The sequence below is a fragment of the Mobula hypostoma genome, chromosome 8, assembly GCF_963921235.1.
Source record: "Mobula hypostoma chromosome 8, sMobHyp1.1, whole genome shotgun sequence".
Taxonomy (NCBI): Eukaryota; Metazoa; Chordata; class Chondrichthyes; order Myliobatiformes; family Myliobatidae; genus Mobula; species Mobula hypostoma.
Window position 1 is genome coordinate 127,641,625 of NC_086104.1, and position 27,091 is coordinate 127,668,715.

The 27,091-nt window shown below is 46.3% G+C and overlaps 1 protein-coding gene across 1 annotated transcript in view; it reads left to right on the forward strand.

The window, feature by feature from the left end:
- Positions 1-978: 978 nt before the first annotated feature.
- The window catches only part of ikbkb (inhibitor of nuclear factor kappa B kinase subunit beta), a 154,057-nt gene continuing 127,944 nt past the window's right edge, over positions 979-27,091 (forward strand). The window contains exon 1 of the mRNA XM_063056763.1: positions 979-1,110. The gene's annotated coding sequence lies outside the window, so the exon portion shown is untranslated. The remainder of the gene's footprint in view (positions 1,111-27,091) is intronic.

Consider the following 27,091-nt stretch of genomic DNA (forward strand, 5'->3'; position numbering starts at 1 on the left):
AAGCTGCTACACTTTATTACTTATTTAGATAAATAGCCCTTCTGACTTGTTGAGTCGGCACCGCCAGATTATACCCATGTGACCAAAACCCCGACTAACCTGCATGCCTTTGGAATGTGGGAGGAAACCAGAGCACCCGGAGGGAATTCCTCGGGATCCAATTTCCCTCGGGATAAATAAAGTATATCTATCTATCTATCTGAATCAGAAGGTCACAGAGAGAATGTACAAACAGGTGGAACTGAACCCAGGTCACTGTCACTGTAACAGTGATATACTAACCACTATGCTATTGCTGTCTATTGTTTCAATAAGATCCCTCCTCATCATTCTATACGCCACTGAGTACAGGCCCAGAGCCACCCAACGCTCAACGATCACACGTTTTCCCTGTGACCGCATGAGTTTCCGTCAGGCCCTCCGGCTTCGTCCCACATTCCAAAGATGTACGAGTTAAGTTTAGTGATTCGTGGGCTTGGCGACACTTGGCTGCTGCCAGCACACCCTCGAACTGCGGTGGTTGTTCACGCAAATGACGCATTTCTCTGTGTGTTTCCGTGCACACGTGACAAATAAAGCCAAATCTTTAGTTAGTCTAATCCTTTCCGCTTTGCTAGTTAGTCCAAGTTTGGTCACTTGTGTGGGAGCTCAAGTTATTCTGATTACCCTGGCATGTCCCCTGGCTACACTGGCTATCCCTGTATGAGCCCTGGTATGTGGACTGACTACCCTGGTATTCACCCTGGTTACCCTGTGTGAACCCTAGTTACCTTTGGTGTGAGCCCTAGTTACACTGGTTCCCTGTTGTGAGCCCTGGTTACCCTTGGTGTGAGCCTTGGTTACCCTGTGTGAACCCTAGTTACCTTTTGTGTGAGCCCTGGTTTCCTAGATGTGAACCCTGGTTACCCTGGGGTGAGCCTTGGTTACCTGTGTGAACCCTGGTTATCATGGTTATTCAGTGTCAAAGGTCGTTCCGCCCAGGCTCCGGTGGTCACGTGACGGCAGCACCCGGAAGTGGTGAGACGGGCCGGGGAGTGTGTGGAGGAGGGAGAGGGGTAACGCGGCTCCTCGACCCCAGCGCAGCAAGGTATCGGCACGCCGGTGTCTCCGGTAAGCGGCTCTGCTTTCTCTCCGCAACATCCGCTCGCTTAGGCCCCGAGCCTGTCCCACCGGCCTTCCTGTCCGGGTTCTGGGTGCGAGGCAGCGCGGGGCCAGGGATGGGGGGCGGGCCGGGCCGGCATTGAATGAAATCACACGGCGGTCACTCATGCAAGTGTTGGGGCGCCCCTGGGTGTCGGGGTGCCTCTGCACTGCTGGGTGTCTCTGAGTCACAGGGTGCCGGGGTGCTCCGGTCTGGTGATGGGCCTCTGGGTGAAGGTGTGCCAGTGATGTTTGAACGTGGCAAGATGACCTGTACGTTAGTGCCAAGGCTCTCCTATAGTGCTGGGTGCCCTGTGCCACAGGGTGGCAGTGATACTGCATGGCAGGGTACCTCACTTCCGTGTTGTAGGGTCAGGTTGCACCTACCTGTTGAGGTGTATCCACCCCCACCCCCATATTCCAGAATATTGCAGGGTGCTCGTGCTTGCTTGGGCACTAAGGTGTTATGTGCTCTAAGTGCCCCCCCCCCCATGTTGAATGGTGGTGCCATCTTGCAGTGTTACTGTGCTGTGGGGTGTTAAGGTGCCCTTGTGCTATGGGGTACCAGTTTGTGCCCCAGTTTCATGAATATTGCCCCTTTTCCTCCCACCAACCCAAACCAGATCCCGGCAGAAGATGGTATTGAACCAACTCACTGGAGTTTATAAGAATGAGGGTGGATTTAATTGAAATCTATCGAATTTTGAAAGGCTTAAGTACAGTGGATGTGGAGAGGATGTTAGGATGTTTCCTCTAGTGCAGGAGTCTAGGACAAGCGGGTACGTCCCTATAGAACGGAGATGAGGAGGAATTTCTTCAGCCGTGGAGTGATGAATTTGAGGAATTCACTGTCACAGAAACCTGTGGAGGTCAAGTCTTTGGGTACATTTGAAACAGAGGTTGAGAGGTTCTGTTTAGTAACGGCATCAAAGATTAAAGAGAAATGGCAGGAGAATGGTGTTGAGCGGGCTAATAAATCAGCCACGATAGAGCAAGCTCAATGGCTTAATTCTGCTCCTGTGTCTTATGATCTCTCTCTTCCCCTGATGGATGATGCGGAGGAGGTCTGTGGCTTGAGGGCTCCATTCTGGCAGAGCATGGATTCAGGTCCTCCTGTAACTTAACAACTGGGGATGATATCGCACTGATAACCAGTTAGGTCAGGGAGCGTCAGTGGAAAGGAATAAGCAGTCAGTGTTTCAGGCCAAGACCCTTCATCGGGACTGGAAAGGAAGGTGGCAGAAGCCAGCAGAATAAGAAGATGTGAGGGGGGTGGGTGCAGGGAAGGAATATAAGCTACAAGGTGATTGGTGAGACCAGGTGAGGAGGTATGAAGTAAGAAGCTGGGAGGTGATAGGAGGAAGAGGGAAAGGGCTGAAGAAGGAGGAAACTGATAGGGGAGAGTGACTGGACCATGGGAGAAAGGGAGGGAGGAGGGAGGCGATTGGCAGGTGAGGTGAAGAGCTGAGGGGGGAGCCAGAATGAGGAATGGGAAATATATGGAAAGGTTCAATAGGTTAGGACTTTATCCCCTAGAGCATGGGGGAATGAGAGGAGATTTGACAGGGGTATACAAAATTATGAGGGGTATATATTGAGTAAATGCAATCAGGCTTTTTTCACTGAAGCTGGGTGAGAATAGAACTAGAGGTCATGGGTTAAGGGTGAAAGGTGAAATATTTTAAGGGGAACACTAGGGGAACTTCACTCAGAGGGTGGTGAGAGGGTGGAACGAACTGCCAACGGAAGTGGTGGATGCGGGTTCGATTTCAACACTTACTGCGAAGAATTTGGATAGGTACATGGATGGGAGGTGTATGGAGGGCTAAAGGCTGATTTATACTTGTGTGTCAAATGTACGCCGTAGATACGGCGTAGCCGTGTACTCTACGCTGAACCCTACGCCGTAGCCTAACGCGCACCTCTCCCAAAATGTAACTACGCGTCGTGGCGATGCAGTCTGCAACAACTGTGATTGGTCTGCTTGGTAGCATCGCATTTCCTCCTACGCTGCAATAGCTTCCCATTGGTGACTGAAGGGCAGGGAAGGAACTCTGGCTGCAATGCTTTCCATAAAGCTTTACAGACCTCCGAAATTATGGAAGACCCTGTGCTTGATGCCAGTTTGTAGCTAGCTGCTACAGCCTGCTGACTTCCACCCAAAGCTAAAACTCGAATGGTGATTGCCAATCTCTGAGTATACTGTGCGTACACTGATGCGAAATAAATGGTTGGCGACGATGAACCAAATCGTCAAATCTACCTGCCGACATCCGAAAATATTTGAAATGCATTTCCCTGTCCATGTCTCTCAGTGGCCGGACAAGCACAGAAAATTCACCCTCCTTCAGTTCCAGTCGCAGTTGTTTGAAGTTTGTGTTTCTTCGTGTTGAGTTTCAACATGAAGAAACTCAACACAGTGGCATAGAAACCCCACCACCAACTAGCGTTTTGGCAGTGAATTGCAGGGCGACGCAGACACACCAGCGCACAAGTATAATTGCTCACAATGCCGTAGGCCACTTGCGTACGCTACGGCGTAAGCTGGTACGCACAAGTATAAATCAGCGTTAAGGTCTGGGCGCAGGTAGAAGGGACTAGGCCTGTTAATGGATTGGCATGGACTTGATGGGCCAAAAGGCCTGTTCCTGTGCTGTAATGCTCTGTGACTAAGGGAGAGAATTACTAAGAGTTAGAGAAATCGATGTTCATGCCAGCAGATGGAGGCCACTCGGATGAAGTATAAATTATAATATTCCTAGGGAAATCAAATGATGCAAATGGAAAAGTGGACCAGACAGGTCATGCTGAATAATTCTGCTTCCATCAATATTTGTGTTAGAAGATAGCATATATTTCAAATAAGGTGTAATCAGGGAAAGCAAATCCATGACAACGATATTAAATAATGAAAACAAAGGAATAACTTTATTTGTTACGTGTATGTCGAGACAGAGAGTGAGCTGTGTCATTAACATCTACAGCCAACAGCCCAAGGGTACGCTGGACAGCTTGTAGTGCTTCTGCTGCCAGTGTAGTGTGTTCAGCAGCCCTAACCGGTACGTCTTTGTAATGTGGCAGGAACCCCGCCCCCCCATCCCCCAACGCGGTCACGGGGAGAAATTCCAAACTCCTCGCAGACAGCAGCGGGAATTGAACCCGGGTTGCCGGCGCTGTGAAGCGCTACGCTACCGTGACAACCTCAGGGAACCGGAAGCTTAGTATTTAGTGACTGAGGAAGTCAAATCGTTGAAGGTCTGTGTTTGCGAATCGTTGTTTTTGACTGGGACGCTGCACATGTTACCTTTCGAGCGCTGCAGACTGGGGGAGAGAGGCTGAGTGGCTTAGCGATGGGCATATTGCACAGATCCTCGCACGGAGGGTTTGCCTGTGTTCAGTAGAGGATAAGGCACCTGTGAGTGTGAGAGAACTGACTTAAATAAACTTTCAGACGTGATCTTGGGGTCCATGTCCATGTATCCCTGAAAATTGCCTTGCAAGTTGATAATGTTGTTAAAAAGGCGTATGGTGTATTGTTCTTCATTAGTTGGGAAGGGAGTTCGAGAGCAGCTCTATGAAACTCTGATTATGCCACACTTGGTGCACTGTAAACACAGGAGATTCTGCAGACGTTGGAAATCCAGAGCAACTCTTGGAATATTGTGCTCAGTTCTGGTCAGTAAGACATAGGAGCAGGAGCAGAATTAGGCCATTCAGCCTATTGAATCCATTCTGCCATTCCTTCACGGCTGATTTATTATCCCTCTCAACCCCATTTTCCTGCCTTCTCCCCGTAACCTTTGACACTCAGATGATGTCCATGTGGGCGCCTCCTTACAGGAAGGATGTGGAACCTTTAGAGAGGCTGCCACGGCGATGAACTAGGATGTTGCCTGGACTAGATGTCTCCTGGGGATAGGTTGAACATCTTGGGGCTTTTCTGTTCGGAGAGAAGGACGTTGAGAGATGACTAAATAGAGGTGTACAGGATGATGAGGCACAGATCAAGTGGGTATCCGGAGATGTTTTCCCCGAGATCGAAATGGCTAATGTGAGTAGGCATTATTTTAAGGTAACACACACAATATGCTGGAGGAACAGCCGATGTTTCGGGTGATGAAGGGTCTCGGCCTGAAATGTCGACTGTACTCTTTCCCACAGATGCTACCTGGCCTGCTGAGTTCCTCCAGCATTTTGTGTGTGTGTGTGTGTTACATAATTTTAAGGTGATTGGAGGAAAGTATTGGGAGAGTGGTGTCAGAAGCAAGTTTTTTTTTTGCAGAGTGGCGGGTGTGTGGAACACTCTGCCGGGGTAGTGACAGAGGTAGATACGTCCATTAGGGTCATTTAACAAACTCTTAGATAGGCACATGGATGTTAGGTCGGAGGGAAGAATTATATTGATTTTTGAGTAGGTTAAAAGGCAATAAAGTCACAGCACAGAAACAGGCCCTTTGGCCCGTCTAGTCCATGCCGCACCATTAATCTGCCTGGTCTCGTCTAGTCAAGTCGTAGACGACTACAGCAAAAACTCAAGAGATTCTGCAGATGCAGAGGTTCTCCAGAGTAATGTATACAAAATGCTGGAGGAACTCGACAAGTCAGGCAGCATCTACGGGAAGGGATAAACACTCGACGTTTCAGGCTGAGACCATTCATCAGGACTTTAAAGGTCATCACCGCATCGTGGGCCAAGGGGCCTGCGCTGTGTTGTACTGTTCCATGTTCTACTTTCTAAAGATTTTGGTAAAGTCCTCTTTAACAGAGCATTGGCCAAAATTAAATCTTACAGAATTGAATGTGGACAGTTCACCTTGGCGACAGAGAGAAAGTCCGGATGCTGAGGGTGCTCAGTCACTGTCTCACTGCTCCAGGGACTTGAGTTTAATCCTGACCTCCTGTGCCAAGTGTGACCGTGTAGGTTTCCCCCGGGCACCCGGTTTCCAGGGGTGACTGTAGATTGCGGCTAGTGTGCAGGTGAGGGGTGAGGTGTACGGGGTGACTGGGGGGAGGGTAGCACCTCCGGTGAAGATGATTCTTGAATCCAATCTGGGGCAGCTCACCATCACCTTTGGTCCCCACCGGACTCTCAGTTCTCACCTGTGGCCGCAAGTAGCCGTTTGCATGTGCTACGCCGCTTCGACCGGTGGGCTAAACCGCGTGGGGGTAGCCAGCGCCTTCGTACCCCGTTCGAGTTGGGGGGCGTGCCTGTTCCAGCGTGCGCAGTCAGCTCTGGCGGGCTGGGCCGGTGAGATCTGCAGCGAGATCCAGCAGCCGGGAAGGCAGCCCCGCAACGCCCCGTGGAGAGCGAAGGGCATGGCAAGGCACAGAAGAGGTCATGGTCAACCTTGTCAACGGAGGAAGCCCCCAGTTCATGACGCTTGGCACTGGACTTGGGCTTCTGGAGTCAAGAGAACAGCACGGCCCCAATGCAATGGCTTTTTCTCTGTTTAAAAGCTCTCCCACAGAAGCTTCCTGTCATCATTGGACATGACGGTCAACCATCATGCTGGTGAGGGGTAGGATCTGTGGGGCAGCTGATGGGAATGTGGGGAGAATAGGACGTTGGATTAGTGTAAACCAGGTGGTTGATACTTTGCGTAGACTTGTTCCGTGCTGCGAAATCTGAGCTAGTGTGGCCGGATGTGACTAATGTAATGTACTGTTCTGTTTATCATATGTATTTATGGCAGAATGATTTAGAAAATCAGTCTCGTCCCAAGTTTGTTTAATCCTTCAGTGTTGTAAGCGAGGAAGATGGGTGCTTAAGATTACAATTGCTTACGTGAATTGACAGATGGATTTCATTATGAATGTCTGCGTTTTGGACCCAATAAAAGGCCAGTTGGAAGCCTGGAAGTCAAAGTTTGTTGACTGAAGCCTGGCTCAGAGTTGGAGGACTGCCCATGTAAGTGGGAGGGAGAACAGGGGTTTGCCTTGCTGTTGCTGCCGAACATTGTGGGAATGCTGTGTTGGGGCCGGAATATGTGTGGCAACCCTTTCAGACTGCCCTCGGCACTCTCAGATTGTGTTGGTTGTTAACACAAATGATGCATTTTACAGTATATTCTGATATACGCATGGTAAATAAATCTGAATCAAAATAAAAGGGAACTTCTTAAAGGGTAGAGATAGTGGAAGTCCAGGGTCCAGCAGACACTCTGCTGGAGGAACTCGCAGGTCAGGCAGCATCTACGGAAGGGGAGTAAACAGTTGGACTTCTCGGGTTGAGACCCTTCATCGGGAATTCAGTACTGACGGAGGGTCATGGTCTGGAACGTCGACTGTTTACCCTCTGCACAGGTGTCGCTGGAGGAACTCAGTGAGTTCAGCATCGTCTGTGGAGGCAAAGGATTTGTTGAATTCCTGCCCTGGGACTGCTCGTGTCTCCTGAACTCCAGTGTTCATAGGTCACTAAAAATACAGAAGAGGGAGGAGAAGATGGTGGCGCGACGCAGTGCGCGCGGCCATTCCGATTGAATATCGTATGTGTAACTAGGGGGGCTGTGCACAATCCGGATTTGATGGAGACAGCCATGAGAAGCACGGAGGAATGCCTGGAGTAACTTCTGAAATGCCCGCTTCGCTGCCGCTGCTACTGCGCGATCGAGAATCTCCGGAGGGGAAGGCGCCAAATCCTCGGCTTTGCCTATTGCCTGTTGCCGGAGCCGGGTTCAAAGCGCTCGGCAGAGATGATGCTCGGTGCTCGGTGTCAAAGAGGTGGTCAGAGGCTCGGAGTTTTCGGACAGACCCGGAGTCAGACTGTGGTCGGATGCTTCCAGTATGCTGCATCGGCAAGTTGGCGCTGGAGGTTTACCGTCTGCGTGAGATGATGGGACTTTTGAGAGACTTTGAGACTTTTACCGTGCCATGGTCTGTTCTTATCAAATTACGGTATTGCTTTGCACTGTTGTAACTATATGTTATAATTATGTGGTTTTTGTTAGTTTTTAAGTCGGTTTGTCATGTGTTTCCATGATATAATTCTGGAAAAATATTGTATCATTTCTTAATGCACGCATTACTAAATGACAATAAAAGAGGACTGCGTGTCCTCATAATCTAATCTAATGTCTATTTCTGTGTTTCACCATTACAAGACTTGTTGACCAAAATAATTACAAAATCTATGCAATACACACAACACCTACTACCTTGTATTTCTCTCTCCCCACCTTTTAAATCTACTCATCTTTTGTTTGCCAGTCCTGCCAAAGTTGGCCGGAAACGGCAACTGTACTCTTTTCCGTAGATGCTGCCTGCTCTGCTTGGGTTTCCAGCATCTGCAGATTTCCTCTTGTTTCTGACAAAATCTATGCATGTTGAGAAATAGAAATGGGGGGGTGGGGTTAAATTTATGCTTCCACTGTTCAAGGCTGAGTTAGACGAGTTGTTTTCTACTGGGAAGGATGCATTAGTTTTCAGATTCAAATTGATTTATCATGTGTACATTGAAATGAACAGTGAAATGTGTCATCTGTTTTAACACCCAACACGCCCAAGGATATTCTGGGCGTAGCCCGCAAGTGAAGCCACTCTTTCTAGTGCCAACCTAACATGTCCACACTGTTCAGCAGTACAACACAAGCAGCCACAACAAGCACGAAGCAAGACAACAACAGCGAAACAAGCCCCTTTCCCAACTTCCCGATTTCCCCCCCCCCACCTCTCACACGCCTCCAACGCCAGGGCGGGCCCCCAATTCTTGGCCCTGGACTCGCGGAGGCTGAGCCTCCAACTCCAAAGGAGAACTGTTTGGGTTTCTGGACACGAGGAGAGATTACACAAGCCGGGCGTTTCCTGGGATTTAAAGCCTGGTTGGGGATTTTGATCGATGTTTTATTTAAAGGTATTAGCGGGCGGCACAGGGCAGATTGCATTGGGGGAGCGAGTGCAGGCTAAAGTAAGAGGAAAGTAACAACTCGGAGTAATGAGAATGTCAGCATTTGAGGGTGGCAGGCGGTTTGAAACTCTCGGTCAATTGTTAACGTTCGTACATTTTCATTGCCATGAGGAACGTGACTGAGGTCTGTTGGGCTAAGACAGAGGTGATCTCTCTGAAGGTCGGTAAGGGCTAGGTGAGCCAAATAGTCACTGCCTGTTGAAGCTTGGATGAGCTTGATTGCTTGGACTCTGCACATTGCTAGGATGGAGGGGTTGATTCCCTCACTCCTCCGTCTTCTTATAGAGTCAGATTTCAAGTGCAAAGTAAATTTATTAGCAAGGTGCGTAGAGATTCATTTTCTTGTGGGCATTCACAGTAAGTACAGGAAACACAACAGAATCAGCGAAAGACCTCACCCAACAGGACGGACAATCAACCAATGTGCGAAAGAGGACACACTGTGTAAATACAAAAAGAAAGAAAGCAGAAATAATACTACTAATAAAAAAGCAATAAATATTGACTGAAGCTATTCCCTCTGGTTCAGGAGCCTGATGAACTGTTCCTAAACCTGGTGGTGGGGGTCCTGAGGCTCCTGTACCACCTTCCTGGTGGCAGCAGCCGGAAGAGAGCATGGCCTGGGTGGTGGGGGTCCTTAATAATGGATGCTGCGGTCCTGCGACAGCGCTCCATGCAGATGTGCTCAGTGGTGTGAAGGGCTTCATCCGTGATGGACTGGGCTGTGTCAGAATTCTATTCCCGTCGCTGTCTGTCAAGAGCTATACGTTCTCCCTGTGACCGTGTGGGTCTCCTGCAGGCGCTCCAGTTCCCTCCTGCGTTCCAAAGAGCCTGTCCGCCTAAACCGAGAGACGGGCTTCTTTTTATGTTGTATGTCAATGATTTGGAGGATGAAATTGATGCAGCCTGTTGACAAACTCTCCACCACACATCGGTAGAAGTTTGTCAGAGTTTTAGATGTCATTCTGAATCTTTGCAAACTTAATAAAAAGTAGAGGCACTGCCATGCTTTCTTCATGATGGCGCCTAGGTGCTGAACCCAGGACAGATCCATTGAAATGATAACACTGAGGAATTTGGAGTTGCTGATCCTCTCTACCTCTGATTCAAAGTACATTTATTATCAAAGCAGGTATACGTTATACAACCCTGAGATTCATTTCCTTACAGGCAACTGCAAAACAAGAAACCCAAAAGAGCCCATTTTAAAAAACAACAAACTCCCAATGCGAAGAGGGAGAGGTAAAAAAGCTGCAAATCATGCAAACGATAAAAGCAATCAACAATATTCAGAATGTAAGTGAGTCTATAGACATGAAACCCAGAGTAGCCAGAGCAGGCCCACAGCCTCAGTTCGTCACACAGCGGAGCGAAATGTCGTGGTGCTCACAGACACGAGGCCCGGAGCAGGCCCACAGCCTCAGTGCAGTGGATTGCGGAGCAGCAAGCAGAACTGGCACAACCCTCAACTCCAGTCACAACATCCTGCCTTTTCTTTCTTTTTCAATCTTTTTACTAGTTTCACAAAATATAAACATGACATAGTAGTAATACAAAGTTATTGGGAATACATTGTTATAATTAACATGAGTAGTTGTAGAACTAAAAAATTGATTGACAAAACTCCCAATCATAAAGGATATCAATGAATAATACAGAGCAAAGAGAAATAACTAGACAAAAATCATGAAAAAGGAAAAAAAAACCCTCCTCTCCAAAAAAACTAACTGCCTTTTCGATTCATCTGGTCCAGTGCTGAAATCGTCCAAACATCGGGTCGTTCCTTGCTCAGAGTCCCAGGCCCCGCTGCATCGACATGCTCTGGGCCTGAACCCTGCCACCATGTTCTGGCCCATATTTGACCTTTCCAAATCATCCTGAGCAGACCTTGCTCTCGGTTTAGGTGGACAGGCTCTGAAACTCCCACCGCTCTGACTTTTCTCCACTTTACAAGCCCCGATTACTTCTCCTTGAACGCGCCTCGGCCTCTCGCAATCCATCTCGCACTCAGGAGCCTCGACCTTTGGGTCAGCCTCATCTTCGCTGACCTCTTCATTGTTTGCAGTGATTGTTTACCACAATTTACCACAGAAAAAGTGGTATTAATAAAGTATTTAGTAAAGTATTTAGTAATATGTTTTGCTTTGGGAACCACCAGTAAGTTATTGCTCATCTCCAGTAGCACCATCTTAAATCATTCATCCCTGATGAGAATTGGCTCATGGACCTCTGGTTTCCTCCTTTTGTTGGCACTGGAGCTGTGCTTAGCCTCACAGTCATAAGTATAAAGTGAGTATAGGACTGTGAGAACAGCTGAGAGGATCACAGGGGTCTGTCTCCCTGCCATCCCATCAGGACGCTGCATACATAGGGCCCTTAGTAGTAGTAAGGATCCCACCCATCCATCCAGCATCCTCTTTGACTTTCTACCATTAGGGAGGAGACTCTGATGCATAAACACGATCAGGATGGGAAACAGTTTCTTCCCCCAGGCGATCAGGCTTCTGAACTCCTGGCCACATCATAATCGAAGTGTCACTGGTCAATCTGTTCTGTGCCTTGTAATATTTAATATTAATGCACTTTAGTTTGTTATTTAATGTGTGATTCATCTGTAGATTGTATCCTTATTTTCATAAGTTGTCATGTGTTATGTGTATTGCTGTGCTTTACGCCCTGGTTGGAGAAACTGTCTCATTTCTATATACACTCTATACATGTATATAGTTAAATGACAGTAAACTTGACTGGAGTAGAGCTGGGTGTTAAGCTCACAGCCTTGTGGTGCAACTGTGCTGGTGGAGATTGTGGAGGAGATGTTGTTGCCAATCCGAACTGACTGGGATCTGCAAGTGAGGAATTTGAGGATCCATTTGTACAAAGTGCTATTGAGTAGTTTTGAGGAGATGATGGTATTGAATGCCGAACTGTAGTCAATCAAGAGCACTCTGATGTATGCATCTTTGCTGTCCAGATGTTCCAGGGTTGGGTGAAATGGCAGTTGCTGTTGACCTGTGGTGATGCTAGGCAAGTTGGAGCAGATCCAAGTCACTTTGGCAGGAGTCACTAACCTCTCAAAGAACTTCATCACAGTGGCTGTAGGTGCTTCTGGGTGATAGTTAATGAGGCAGGTTGGGCACCAGTATAATTGAAACAAGTGACTACCTCAGAGTGTTGAAGTAAGAGGTTAAAGATCTCAGTGAGTACTTTATTGTCATCAAACAATTGATACTAGAACGTACAATCATCACAGCGATATTTCATTCTGCGCTTCCCGCTCCCTCGATTACAAATATTAAATATTAAAAATAGTAAACATTAGTGAATATTAAAAATTTAAATTATAAATCATAAATAGAAAATAGAAAAATGGCAAGTGAGGTAGTGCAAAAAAACTGAGAGGCAGGTCCGGATATTTGGAGGGTACGGCCCAGATCCGGGTCAGGATCCGTTCAGTAGTCTTATCACAGTTGGAAAGAAGCTGTTCCCAAATCTGGCCGTATGAGTCTTCAATCTCCTGAGCCTTCTCCCGGAGGGAAGAGGGACGAAAAGTGTGTTGGCTGGGTGGGTCGTGTCCTTGATTATCCTGGCAGCACTGCTCCGACAGCATGCGGTGTAAAGTGAGTCCAAGGACGGAAGATTGGTTTCTGTGATATGCTGCGCTGTGTTCATGATCTTCTGCAGCTTCTTTTGGTCTTGGACAGGACAACTTCCATACCAGGTTGTGATGCACCCTAGAAGAATGCTTTCTATGGTGCATCTATAAAAATTAGGGTTTTAGGGGACAGGCCAAATTTCTTCAGTTTTCTCAGGAAGTAAAGGCGCTGGTGGACCTTCTTGGCAGTGAACTCTGCTTGGTTGGACCAAGTCAGGTTATTTGTGATATTCACCCCGAGGAACTTAAAGCTCTTGATCTGTTCCAGTTGTACACCATCAATGTAAATTGGGCCGTGCGGTCCGCTACCCCTTCTGAAGTCAACAACCAATTCCTTCGTCTTGCTGACGTTAAGAGATAGGTTATTGTCTTCGCACCATGCCACCAGGTTCTTAATTTCCTCTTTGTACTCAAACTCATCATTACCCGAGATATGGCCTACAATTGTTGTGTCATCAGCAAACTTATATATTGAGTTTGATGGAAACTTGGCTACACAATCATGGGTGTACAGTGAGTACAGGAGGGGGCTGAGTACACAGCCTTGTGGGGCACCGGTGCTCAGAGTGATTGTAGAGGAGAGCTTGTCCCCTATTTTTACAGCCTGGGTCCTGTCTCTGAGGAAGCTGAAGATCCAGCTGCAGATCTGAGTGCTAAGGCCCAGGTTCCGGAGCTTAGGAATCAGTTTATTTGGAATGATGGTAATAAAGGCAGAGCTGTAGTCAATGAAAAGGAGCCTTACGTATGCAGCTTTATTCTCCAGGTGTTCTAAGGAGGAATGTAGGGCCAGAGAGATGGCATCTGCCGTTGACCTGTTGCTCCGGTAGGCGAATTGCAATGCGTCGAGGTTGACCGGTAGGCTGTGGTTGATGTGTGCCATAACCAATCTCTCGAAGCACTTCATAGAAATTGATGTCAGAGCCACAGGTCGATAGTCATTCAGGCATGCCACCTTGCTCTTCTTCGGCACTGGGATTATCATTGCCTTCTTAAAACGCGAGGGGATCTTAGTCTGAAGCAAAGAGCAGTTGAAGATGTCAGCAAACACTCCAGCTAGCTCGCTTCCACAGGCCCGGAGAACCCGTCCCGGGACGCCATCTGGGCCTGTCGCCTTCCTTGGATTTATCTTCAGGAAGGCCCTTCTAACGTCCTCCTCGGTGATGATGAATATCGATGCCACCAGGTCGGGTTCATCCGGAGGGAGCAGAACGCTCCTCTTCTGTTCGAATCTTGCGTAGAATATGTTAAGTTCATCAGGAAGAGAAGCGCCACAGTTATTGATATTCCCAGCCAGTTGATCAGCACCGGTCTTTTCGACTTGGTCAGGTACCCCATCTGGGCTGGATGCTCTCAAGAATAAAGTTATGCCTGTCCAATCTCTCCCCTGGAACTCAAAGTCCTGACAGCATCTTTGTAATTTAAAATTTTAGTAACATTTTCCCATAACGAGGTGATTTATATTCAGTGCCCTGACTGATGAAGGCCGGCTTTCCTAAAGCTTTCTCCACCACCCCATCTAACCCCACTTTCAGTAAGCTGTGTCCTGTCGGCAGTGCAGTTGCAGTGATCGTCGATCCGGGTTCTATTCCCACGGCTGTCCAAAGACATACAGGTCACTTCTTTTTACATTGTATGTCAATGACCTGGATGGTGAAATTGATGCCTTTTGTTGTTCAGTCGCTTAGTCAAGTCCGACTCTTTGTGATCTCATGGACCATAGGGTTCATGGCAAGATACGGAAGTAGGTCGCCAGGCCTGCCTTCCGAGCAGATACTGCTGCTGCTGCCTAGGTTGGGACCTGGCTGGGTCTTTTTTTTTATTACTAATTTTTTATTGCAACACCAACAAATTACATTCAATACAACCAATTGCCAATTACATTTTGACTGTTTAACCCAGCTACCCCCCAACCTTCTTCACCATACCCCCTCCACCCCTCTCTCCCCCCCATCCCTCTCCCCTCCACCAACCAACTGAATACACATACACAGACAAAGCATTCCTATTTTAATAAAATATCTTTTAAGTTAGATATCAAATTTGTCCACATTAAGATTGTGTTTGGTCGTGCATCATTTGCTCTTACTGATGAAAACTCCGGGTAAAAAATGCCCTAAAAGCTCCGAAGCCAGTGAGTATTTGAAATATCATGGGGAGGTTTCCAACGCTGAACTACAATCTTCTTAGCTGCAGTCAGGCCTGCCAGCCAGACTTTGCGTGTTTTTTTCCTGTAAGGGAAAGGTGGGAGTCATCATTTAGAAGATGTTTCTAATTTATCTGTGTTGCTCATCACCTGGATCTGTTGTTGTAAAGGACCTGGCTGGGTTTTGAACTTGGGACCATCTGCTTTGAAGTCCAGTGCTGATGCCACTATCCCACCAGCCGGCCCTTGATGCCTTTACGGTCAAGCTTACGGACGAGGGGCAGGTAGTGTTGAAGCTGAGAGACTGCAGAAGAACTTAGACAGGTTAGGAGAATGGACAAAGAGGTGGCAGATGGATTACAGTGTTGGGAAGTGAATGGTCATGCACTTTGGTAGAAAAAATAAAAGCGTAGGCTATTTTCTAAATGGAGAGAAAATTAAAAAATCTGAGGTGCAAAGAGACTTGGGAGCCCTCGTGCAGATTTCCTAAAGGTTCATTTGCAGGTTGAATCGGTGGTGAGGAAAATGAATGCAATTTTAGCCTTCATTTCAAGAGGATGAGAATGTAAGGATCAAAGATGTACTGTTGAGGCTGTATAAGTCACTGATGAGGCCTCACTTGGAGTACAGTTGTGCAGTTTTGGGCCCCTTATTGAAGAAAGGATGTGTTGCCCTTGGAGAGAGTTCAGAGGAGGTTCACAAGAATGTTTCTGGGAATGAAAGGGTTATATGAGCAGTGATTGAAGGCTGTGGGTCTGTACTCGCTGGAGTTTAGAAGAATAAGGGGGTATCTCATTGAAACCTATTGAAGGTTGAAAGACCTAGACCTAGACAGAGTTGACGAGAAAAGGATGTTTCCGTTGGTGGGGGAGTCTAGGGACAGGTGGTACGGCCTCAAAGTAGAGGGACATCCATTTCAAACAGGGATGAGCAGGAATTTCTTTAGCCAGAGGGTGATGAATCTGTGGAACTTGTTGCCACAGGGGGCTGTAGAGGCCAGGTTACTGGGTGTATTTAAGGGGGAAGTTGATAAATTCTTAATTAGTCAGGGCATGAAAAGTTATGGAGTGGAGGTAGGAGAATTGAGTCGAGAGGGAAATAGATCAGCCATGACGAAATGTGGGTCAGGTTTGATGGGCCAAATGGCCTCATTCTGTTCCTATAGTCGTATGGGTTGGGGTTAGTGAGGTGTGGGCATGCTATGTGGGCCCAGATGTGTGGCAACAGTTGCAGGCTGCTCCCCCCACCCCACCAGCTAAGTCCTCAGTCTGTTGGTTGTGAACACAAATGACACATTTCTCTATGTTTCGATGTGCATGTGACAAATAAAGCTAATCTTAATTCTTAATTTTCCCAGTCACAAAATGTCTATGACTATTTACTCGAGAATTTAATTCCAGGCCAGTCAGGATTTCATGAGGTCATACGATGTGAGAGTAGGGCGTGTGCCAGTCCCTAGAACCTACTCAACATTTAATTGCCTGTGAACAGATGGAAACCTTGAACTCTGCTTTGTTGTCTACTTGTGGTTACTTTTCACTCCCCAACCTATCCAGCATGTAGCTTTCTTTGTGTGTGTGTGTGTATGTGGGCACATGGCCAAGTGGTTAAGGCATTGGACTAGCGACCTGAAGGTTGTGAGTTCGAGCCCCAGCCGAGGGAACGTGTTGTGTCCTTGAGCAAGGCACTTAATCACACATTGCTCTGCAACGACACTGGTGCCAAGCTGTATGGGTCCTAATGCCCTTCCCTTGGACAACATTGATATATATATATAAAAAAAAATTCAGGCTCTGTTTCTATGACCCTTTGTGTTCAGTCAGGTCGCCTCATTATAGGAAGCTTTGGAGAGCATGCAGAGGAGATTTACCGGGATGTTGTCTGGATGAGAGAGCATGATTTATGAGGAAAGGTTGAGTGAGGTCGGGCTTTTCCCTTTGGAAAAGAGGAGAATGAGAGGGGACTTGAGAGAGGTGTACAAGATGATAAGAGGCATAGGTTGAGTGGGTATCTGGAGACACTTTTCCCTCAGAGTGCAAATGGCTCATATGATGGGGTATAATTTTAAGGTGATTGGAGCAAAGTATAGGCAGCATATCAGAGTTAAGTTTTTTTTCACACAGTGTAGTGGTATGCATTGCCGGGGTGGTGGTAGAGTTAGATATATTAGGGACTTTCTCAGAGACCACTTACACAGGCGCATGGATGATGTAAAAAAAAAGATGGAAGGCTTTGTGGGAGGGAAGGTGTAGATTGATTTTAGAGTAAGTTAAAAGGTCAGCATCTAGATTGTCCCCACTTGAGGACATATCGTTGTGGAAGTTGAATCCGGATAAAGTCACTCAGAGACCGTATAAGTACAAGCTCTTTATTCAAGCACCCGGGGCTTACTCAGCCGCTCAAACAGGAACAGTCTGTGACTGTTTTTCCCTGGTCCACCAACTAACTCACAATTCCCCTTACAAATGAATATATTCACAACACGCTGGAGGAACTCAGCAGGTCGGGCAGCATCTGTGGAAAAGATCGGTCGACGTTTCGGGCCGGAACCCTTCGTCAGGACCGAAACGTCGACTGATTTTTTCCACGGATGCTGCCCAACATGCTGAGTTCCTCCAGCGTGTTGTGAGCGTTGCTTTGACCCCAGCATCTGCAGATTATTTTGTGAAATGGATATATTCGTTCAGATACCCCCCCACACATACCAAACTGGAATCAGACTTATCCATTGCTTGACAGTATCGAGAGATAAGTTACAGAATAGGTATAATGGCCTCATACACAAACAGACAGGAGCTGTCCCATCTCTGTGCATGACTGCATAAGGAGATAAGCATCCTGAAACCCTAACTGGCTACCATCAGGAAGAAATATTGCTTAGCAGTGAATAACAAAATTAGCACATCTGTTGATCATCAGCAGTTTCTTTCAGAAAAACAGGCTGCTATTGTTTAACGAAGTGTTAACCGTTTACATACTTTATTATCCTCTCCACATCCACCTTGTCAGGATCCTTAAGCATTTTATTTGTTTCAATCAAGTTCCCTGTACTCCTCTGAACTCAGATATACACCCATTCTGTCCAGCCTTTCCTCATGAGGTGACCCTCCCATTCTGAGTGTTAGTCTAGTAAACCTCTGAGATCAAAATGTCAGAAGTAAATTTATTGTCTAAGTACCTGTATGTCTCTATATAGATGCAGGAAAAAGTTTGTGAACCCCCTTCATTACCTGGTTTACTGCATTAATTACTCATAAAATGTGATCTGATCTTCGTCTAAGTCACAATAATAGACAAACACAATCTGCCTAAAAGTAATAACACACAATTGTATTTTTCACGTCTTTATTGAACACATTGTTTAATCATTCATATTCCAGGCTGAAAAAAGTATTTAATAACTGGGAGAACCTCCTTTAGCTGCAATAACCTTCATCAAGCATTTCCTGTAGCTGCTGATCAGAATTTTAGATCATTCCTCCATTTAAAAAAAACTGTTTCAGTTCATCTAGATTTCTGGGATATCTTGCATGAACATCCCTCTTCAGGTCATGCCACAGCATCTCAATTGGGTTAAGGTCTGGACTCTGAGTTGGCTGTTCTAAAAACAAATTTTCTTCTTTTTAAACCATTCGGTTGTTGATTTACCCTTGTGTTTCGGATCATTGTCTTGTTGCATCATCTAACTTCTATTAAGCTTCAGGTGACAGACCATGACCCTGACATTCTCCTGTAAAATGTCTTGATGCAATTTTGAAGTTCATTGTTCGCTCAATAATTGCAAGCTGCCCTGGCCCTGAGGCAGCAAAGCAGCTCCAAACCATGATGCTCCTTCCACCGTGCTTCACAGTGTCTTATCCGTCCACAGAACATTGTGGAACACCCAACTGGTTTTTTGCGAAACTTGAGATGTGCAGTAATGCTTTTATTTTGGAGATCAGTGGTTTCCTCTGTGGTGTCCTTCCACGAATACCATTCTTGTTCAGCGTTTTTCTCATAATGGACACATGAACAGAGACTTTAGCAAGATTTAGCTATTTCTGCAGGTCTTTTGCTGTTATCCTTCGGTTCTTTTTTGCCACCTTCAGCATTGCTCGTTGGGCTCTTGGTGTGATCTTTGCAGAACGCCCACTCCTAGGGAGAGTAGCAACTGAAGTTCCTCCAATTGTAGACAGTTTCTCTTACAGGGGACAGATGAACATCCGGATCTTTAGAAATGCTTTTGTAACTTTTTCCAGCTTCATGCATCTCTACAATTCCTCTTCTAAGGTCCTCTGAAAGTTGTTTTGATCGATGCACATCGGTAGGACCAATCAGGGTTGGTCTTACACAGTGAACAGTAGGGCAGTGAGGAATGTGGCAGAACAAAAGGATCTGGGAATACAGATCCATAATTCATTGAAAATGACATCATAGGGAGACAGGGTCCTAAAGAAAGCTTTTGGCACATTGGCCTTCATAAATCAGTGTACTGAGTACAGGATGTTATGTTGAAGTTGTATAAGACATTGGTGAGGCCTAATCTGGAGTATTATGTGTAGTTTTGGTCACCTACCTACAAGATCTAAATAAGGTTGAAAGAGTACAGAGGAAATTTACAAGGATGTTGCTGGGTCTGGAGGACCTGAGTTATAAGGAAAGATTGAACATATAACATATATGTTATAAGGAAAGATTGACTTTATTCTTTGGAGGGTAGAAGAATGAGAGAAAATTTGATAGAGGTATTCAAAATTATGAGAAGTATAGATAGGGTAAATGCAAGTAGACTTTTTCCATTGAAGTGGGGTGGAACTACACTGAGATTGGGTGAAAGGTGAGAACTTTAAGGGGAACATGAGGGGAATCTTCTTCACTCAGAGGGTGGTAGGTGTGTGGAACGAGCTGCCAGTACAAATCGTGCATGCAAGCCTGATTTCAACAAGTAAGAGAGATACATAGATGGTTGGGGTATGGAGAGCTATGGTCCTGGTGCAGGTCAATGGGAGAAGGTAGTTTATCTGATTGGCCTGGACTAAATGGGCCAAATGGCCTGTTTCTGTGCTGTACTTTTCTATGACTCCAAAAGACAGAGCAGGGCATTCAGCCCATTGGGCTCCTGCTACTGTTTATGCCCAGAGACACCACCTTCCCCTCACCCCACCCTTTCATCCCTCTCTCCCATCATGATCTAGCCTTCTCTCTGATGAACCAGTGCAATTTGCTTCAATAACTAGTTCTGTTAGCAGTTCCTCATTCTCCACAACCTAACTCCTTGCTGGGTCCTAATGTGATTTTGATGAATTAATTTCCCACAAGCGAATAAAGCTGAATAATGTAAGCCAGTGATAGATTGGCTTTTGGACAATAAAAGGGTAGATTCAGAAGGCTGAACTCTCACACCACCAAGTTTAGGAACAGCTGTTGCTCTTCAGCCGACCGGCACAACCTCTTGCACTTCCATGGACTTGTCTCTGAATGTGAATGTTTTTTATTTGCATGAAGGTGCACGAAGGTCTACGTGCAGATTTTCAGAAGACATTTGATACGGTGCCACATCAAAGACTATGGTGGAAAATCAGTACTTGTCGGTGAGGAGGTTACGTGTTGGTGTGGGGAGAAATTTGGGCCGGCTCACCAGAAACATGCAGTCAGCATAAATGAGTCTTTTTCTGGCAGGCAGGATGCAATGAGGTGTGATGTTAATGCTTTAACTTTTGACGATTTACATAAAGAACTTAGACGAGGCTGTTCAAGGAGGTACAGTTCCTTTCTTTTGGAAAAAGTAGGTTGTAAATTGGACACAAGATAACTGTAACAAAACACAGAGCTATGGGTAAATGGGTGAAGTTCTGGAAAAATTGAGTATAACACGCAAAGATGAGAAATTGGCCATTTTGGCAGAGAAGCAGATCATAGACCATTTAATATAGGAGCAGAATTAGGCTGTTCGGCCCACAATTCCATCATGGCTGATTTATTATCCATTTCAACTCTATTCTCTTGCCTCCTCCCCGTAACCTTTGGTGTCCTAACTAATCAAGGACCTATCAACCTCCGCCTTAAATATACCCAATGACTTGCAAAACCTCCATAGCCACCTTTGCCATGGATTCCACAGATTCACCACCCTCTAGCTAGAGAAATTCTTTCTCATCTCTGTTCTCAAGTGACATCCTTCTCGTCTGAGGCTATGCCCTCTGGTACAAGGCTGTCCCACTAAAGGGAGCATCCTCTCCCCATCCATTCCACCTGTGCCTTCCCAGAGATGCTGCCTGGCCTGCTGTGCTCACCCCAACAGTTCCTTTCAATATTCGATGGGTTTCGCTGAGATTCCCTTCATTCTTCAAAACTCCAGCGAGTGCAGGGCCAGAGCCATCAAACGCCCCTCACCCAGTAACCCTTCCATTCCCAGGGTCTTTCTCGCGAGCCTCCTCTGGATCCTCACACAGCTGCATAATCTCTCCCTATTTAAATATTACCTAAATAGTGAGAGATTACACAGCCGTGAGTTGCAGAGTAGCAACAGCATTTATGATTTCCAGAAGCATCATATTCAGATACACCAAGACACTGGGAAAGCTAACAGAATGGTGTTGTTTATTGCTGAAGGAATTAAGTATCAAAGATTTATACTTCAGTTCCAAAAGGCGTTGGTGAGAGCAGCAGTAATTAAATATTAGTCCCCTCATTTAAAGAAAAGTGTAGCACGTGGCCAGGTGGTTAGGGTGTTGGGCTCACGATCTGAAGGTCGTGGGTTCGAGTCTCGGCCAAGGCAGCGTGTTGTGTCTTTGAGCAAAGGCACTTAACCACACACTGCTCCACCCAGCTGAAAATGGGTACCAGCAAAATGCTGGGGGTTAACCTTGCGATGGACTGGAGTCCTATCTGGGGTTTGGGGGGGGGAGTCTCGTACTCTCAGTCGCTTCATGCCACAGAAACCAGCATAAGCACTGGCCTGATGGGCCACAAGGCTCGGGACAGACTTAACTTTAACATTTAAAGAAAGGGATTGTTCAACACTGGTTGAATCAAAGGGGGTGATGAATCAGCAGAGTGGGGGGGAGGTTGAAAATCTGGCTGAATGGTGCCACAACAACAAGCTCTCACTCAAAACCAAATAGCTGATTATTGACTACAGGAGGAGGAAACTAGAGATCCATGAGCTAGTCCCTCATCACGGACTCAGAGGTGGAGAGGGTCAGTAACTTTAAATTTCTCGGCTTTATCAATTCAAAAGGTCTGTCCTCAGTCCAGCACGTAAGTGCCAATGAGAAGAAGGTATGGCAACATTTTTACTGTATTAGAAGTTTGCGAGGATTCGGCATGTCATCTAAAACTTCGACAAACTTCTATAGATGCCTAGTGGACAGTATACTGACTGGTTGTATTACAGCCTGGCATGGAAACACCAATGCCCTAGGACAGAAAATCCTCCAATTCGTAGTGGATACAGCCCAGCCCATCACAGGTAAAATCCTTCTCCACCACTGAGCACCTCTACAAGGAGCACTACCACAAGAAAGCAGCATTCATCTCAAAGACCCCCACCATCCAGGCAACGCTCTCTTACCCTACTACCATCAGGCAGGAGGTACCTGAGCCTGAAGTCCCACACCAGCAGGTCAACGGTTATTATCAGGAGAACTTCTCTCACCTCAACACTGAACTGATTCCACAACCGATGGACTGGCTTTCAAGGACTCTGAAAATCATGTTCTCAGTATTATTGATTTGTTTTTTATACTTGCACAGTTTTCCTTTGGCACATTGATTATCAGTCTTGGTGTGTAGTTTTTCATTGATTCTGCTGTATTCCTTTGTTCTACTGTGAATGTCTGCAAGAAAATGAATCGCAGGGTAGTACAGTTACAAGAAAAAGTTTGTGAACCCTTTGCAATTATCTGGTTTTCTGCATTAATTACTCATGGAATGTGGTCTGATCTTCGTCTAAGTCACAATAAAAGACAAACAGAATCTGCCTGAATTATTGACACACAAACAATTGTCCTTCTTCTTGACAATACTGAGTACACCATTTAAACAATCACAGTCTAGGTTCAAAAAAGCAGGTGAACCTCTGGGGTAATGCCTTCTACAAAAGCTATTTGGAGTCAGGTGTTCCAGACAATGAGATGAGATTGGAGGTGTGGGTCGTAGAGGTGTCCTGACCTATAAAAAAGACACACAAAGTCAAGTTGACGCTGACCCTGACCGAGCCTGCTCCTCTCAAGAAAGATCTGTTTATGTGCAGCCCTGGGACTGGCGGCTGTTTACTAGTCACTTATTCCTATTTATTTATATTTGCATCTGCACAGTTTGTTGTTTATTGATCCTGTTTACCATTACTGTTTTATAGTTTTGCTGAGTACGCCCACAGAAAAATAACCTCAGGGTTGAAAGTGGTGACATGGATGTACTGTGCTCTGATAGTAAATTTTACTTCGAAACATAGTGAACTATTTTTGAACGCTTATCAGGTCCTTTTTGATACCATCAAAATTGGCCTTTATCCAATTTAGAATCTCAACCCACGGACCAGACCTATTTTTTTGCATATTTACTTTGAACCTAATGGCAATGTGATCACTAGATGCAAAATGTTCCCCTGCCACCTATTCTGTCTCATTCCCTGCCAGCAGCTGAAGTATAGCACACTCTGTCGTTGGACTGCTATGTACTGATTAAGGAAACTTTTTTTGTACATGTTTGACAAACTCTATCCCATCTAGTCCTTTTATAGACAAAGAGAAAATCTGCAGATGCTGGAAATCCAAGCAATGCACACAAAATGCTGGAGGAACTCAGCAGCCCAGGCAGCATCTATGGAAGAGAATACGGTCGGCGTTTGGGGCCGAGATCCTTCAGAGGGACTACAACCAGATGTCATGGGTTAAGGGTGAAAGGTGAAAAGTTTAAGGGGAGACTTCACTCAGAGGGTCATGTGAGTCTGAAACGAGCTGCCGGCACAAGAGGTGCCTGTGAGCTCGAGTTCAACGTTTAAGTGAAGTTTGGATGGGTACATGGATGGTAGGGGTATGGAGGGCAATGGTCCCAGTGCAGGTCGATGGGAGTAGACAGTTTAAATGGTTCAGCATGCACTGAATGGACCAAAGGACCTGCTTCTGTGCTGACTTCTCTGATTCCATGGCTCTAACTTCTCCCTTGATTTTTTTTTACATAACTCTTTAAAGTACGGTTATGGAATAAAATGTGTATAAATAAATGCCAGTATGCATTTACAATGTAAGCAGTATTATTAAAAAGTGGTTTAAAGTGTTTGGCGTGCAGTGGCTGAGGTTATAGATAGAGTGGTGACTAACTAGAACGGTTGATGAGTAAGAAACTTTGAAGATGGTGTGAAGTTTTTGTTTTAAAAGTCCTGTAGCGCTTCCCAGAAGGAAGCTTTTGGTAAAGGTAGTTTGCAGACTGTGTAGTGTCCTGGAAGCATACAAGTCCTACAGTGATGGTAGGTGACAGGCAAAGACCTCTTCTGCTGACCTGCCGGTTTGAAGTTGTTTTTGTACATTGTGAGGGGGTGCTGCAGCAAACCAAGCAGTCATGGCTGATGTGAGGATGCTGTCTATGATGGTAGTGGAAAATTGCACCAGTATGTTCTGGGTACGATAGAATTTAACAACTGCTACTAGAAGTATATGGCAAGCTGAGCATTTTTGATAATGAAGGAGATGTGATTCTCCCACACTCTTAGTCACATGACTACTACTACGTCAACTCAGGCCTAGGGGGCCGGTGTCGGGCACGATGACAGACTCTCCACTTCTCCCTCTCCCTTATCAGTGTGTTCAGTTCATCTACATTAGCCACGCCGCTGTCTTCTAGGAGCGTGTTGACCATAGTCTTGGGAAGGCGCCCAGGGTTCATCCTCCCTTGCTTGGGCTCCCATATGATGACTAGGCTGGCAGGTAGCTCGGGGTGGCGTAGACAGTGCCCCGCTAGTTGCAGTCTTCTCAGCCTGATTTCAGTGGAGAGCATCGGTAGGTTGTTAAAGAGCTCGACGTTCATCATGTGCTGTTGCCAACTCACGTCAAGAGCCATCCGGAGCATTCGTGTATAGCAACCATCCAGAGACTTTCGCATCGTCTTGGTAAGTGTCCACGTCTTGCATCCGTACATGAGAATGGACTCTATGACTGCTATGAAAATCCTCTTTTTAAGCCCTCTGGTCAAGTTCGACTTCCAGATTTCCTTCATGTCGTTCATAGCCCTCCACACCAGCGCCTTCCGTATCTTTATGTCCTTCTCCGAACTCATCATTCTTGATCCGAGGTACCTGTAGTCAAAGACTTTCTTAATGGTATCATTCTTTACAGTCTTGAGAGTACCTTTGTCACAGTTAAACTCCTGGCATTAGAGTTAGTCACATGAATGGTGGAAAGTTGGGGGGCAGTGTAGGAGTGGCGGATTTGGTTGATCTTAGAGTGGGTTGAAAGGTCAGCACAACAAGGGCCCTAAACTGTTCTAAGATCTGTGTAGCAGCAGGCGGAGGCCACAGCAGCTGTTGAAGAGGATCATTGCTGTGATCCACGTGGGCTTGTCTGGCTGTGAGACATCCTTTACTTTGCAAGTCGAAGGTGGAAACGGGCAGGATTTCCTGTGGCTATTTCTGTACCTCCGTGGTGTTTGCTTGTCATGTCCCAGGCCTCTGTAGCTGAGTCAGATTTCTAAACTTCTGGTCAGCGTCCGAGCTGGAGGATGCCCCTGCACTGTAACCCAGACCCAATGTTGTGGATCGTTCCTGACCGTGGCGTTAAACTGCCAATGGAACTGGCAGTGTGGTTAGACCACGCCTGGAATATTGTGCTCAGTTATGGTTGCCTCACTGTAAGGAGGATGTGGAAGCTTTAGAGGGAGTGCAGCGGAGGTTTATCAGGATGTTGCCTGGATCAGAGAGCATGTCTTATGAGGATAGGTTGAGTGAACTCTTTGGGGCAAAGGAGGATGAGAGGTGACTTGACAGGGGTGTACATGGTGGTAAGAGGCATAAAGATGAAGATTAGCCTTATTTGTACATTGAAACGTACACTGAAATGTGTCATTTGCGTCAATGACCAACACAGTCCGAGGATGTGCTGGGGGCAGCCTGCACGGGTTGTCTCAGACTCTTGACTTCTCATCTCTTTTTTCCAGTCCTGATGAAGGGTCTCGGCCTGAAATGTTGGCTGTTTACTCTTTTCCATACGCCGCCCCTGGTCTGCCGAGATCCTGCGGCATTTAGCGTGTGTTGCAGAATACATCGCTACCTGTGGGAAAGGCACCATGCAAGTGTGAGCTTTTTCCACACAGTGTCTGATGAATCCATCGCCAGCAGTACACAGAGGAAGTGGTGTAAGAAAGCTGCTTGCCCTTCACCGTTCCGACGGTCAGCATTGAAACTGCATGTTAGACAGTGCCTTCCCAGGCAGTTCAGATGCATTGCAATGACAGTGTGTCGCAATACTGCCAACTTAACCACTTGCTCCTCCCGCTGGGCTCAGAGCACCAGGGTGTGAGGTGGCTGCAGGTTACGGCTAAGGTCGTCGTTGAGAGTAGGTGGGATTTCCTGGTGGCCACTCATTTTAATTCAACTTCTCCTTCTCAAGCTGACATGTCGGTCCATAGTCTCCTCTACTGCCACAATGAGGCCAAACTCAGGTTGGAGGAGCAACACATCATATATCATCTGGATGGCCTCCAACTTAACATAGATTTCTCTAACTTCTGGTAATTTCTCCCCTCTCCCCCTCTCTTTTTTTTTTCTGGCTTCTGTTCTTTCATTTCCTGTCCAGAAGAAAGGTCTTGATCCAAAACGTTGACTGTTTCTTCCTCTGCATAGATGGTATCTGATCTGCTGGGGATCTGATTAAACTTAACAGAGATTAAACCTACAGATCACTGATCTACAGTAACCCACTGATGGTATTACTATATGAAGACGAGATAAAAAAATTAAAAATATTTTCCATTCCTTGTGGTTGGTGTGCACTGTGACCTTCACTATAGATTCACAGAGAAGATTATTTGCTGGAGATGTGAGATACTAGAACCTGGCCCAACTCATAAAAGGACAGCAGTTCAGGCAGCATCTATGGAGGGAGATGGACAGCCATCATCGAAACCCCTCATCAGGACTGGGTTCTTCACCTTTCTGTCCCAGTGCTGTCTCTTCCAGTCTATCTCTATTTTCAATATGGCAGCTTTCACCAATATTTTAGGAGTTTCTTAGCTGTTCTAAACTCAGCTGTGAAGGAATTTCTCTTAATGTCTACTG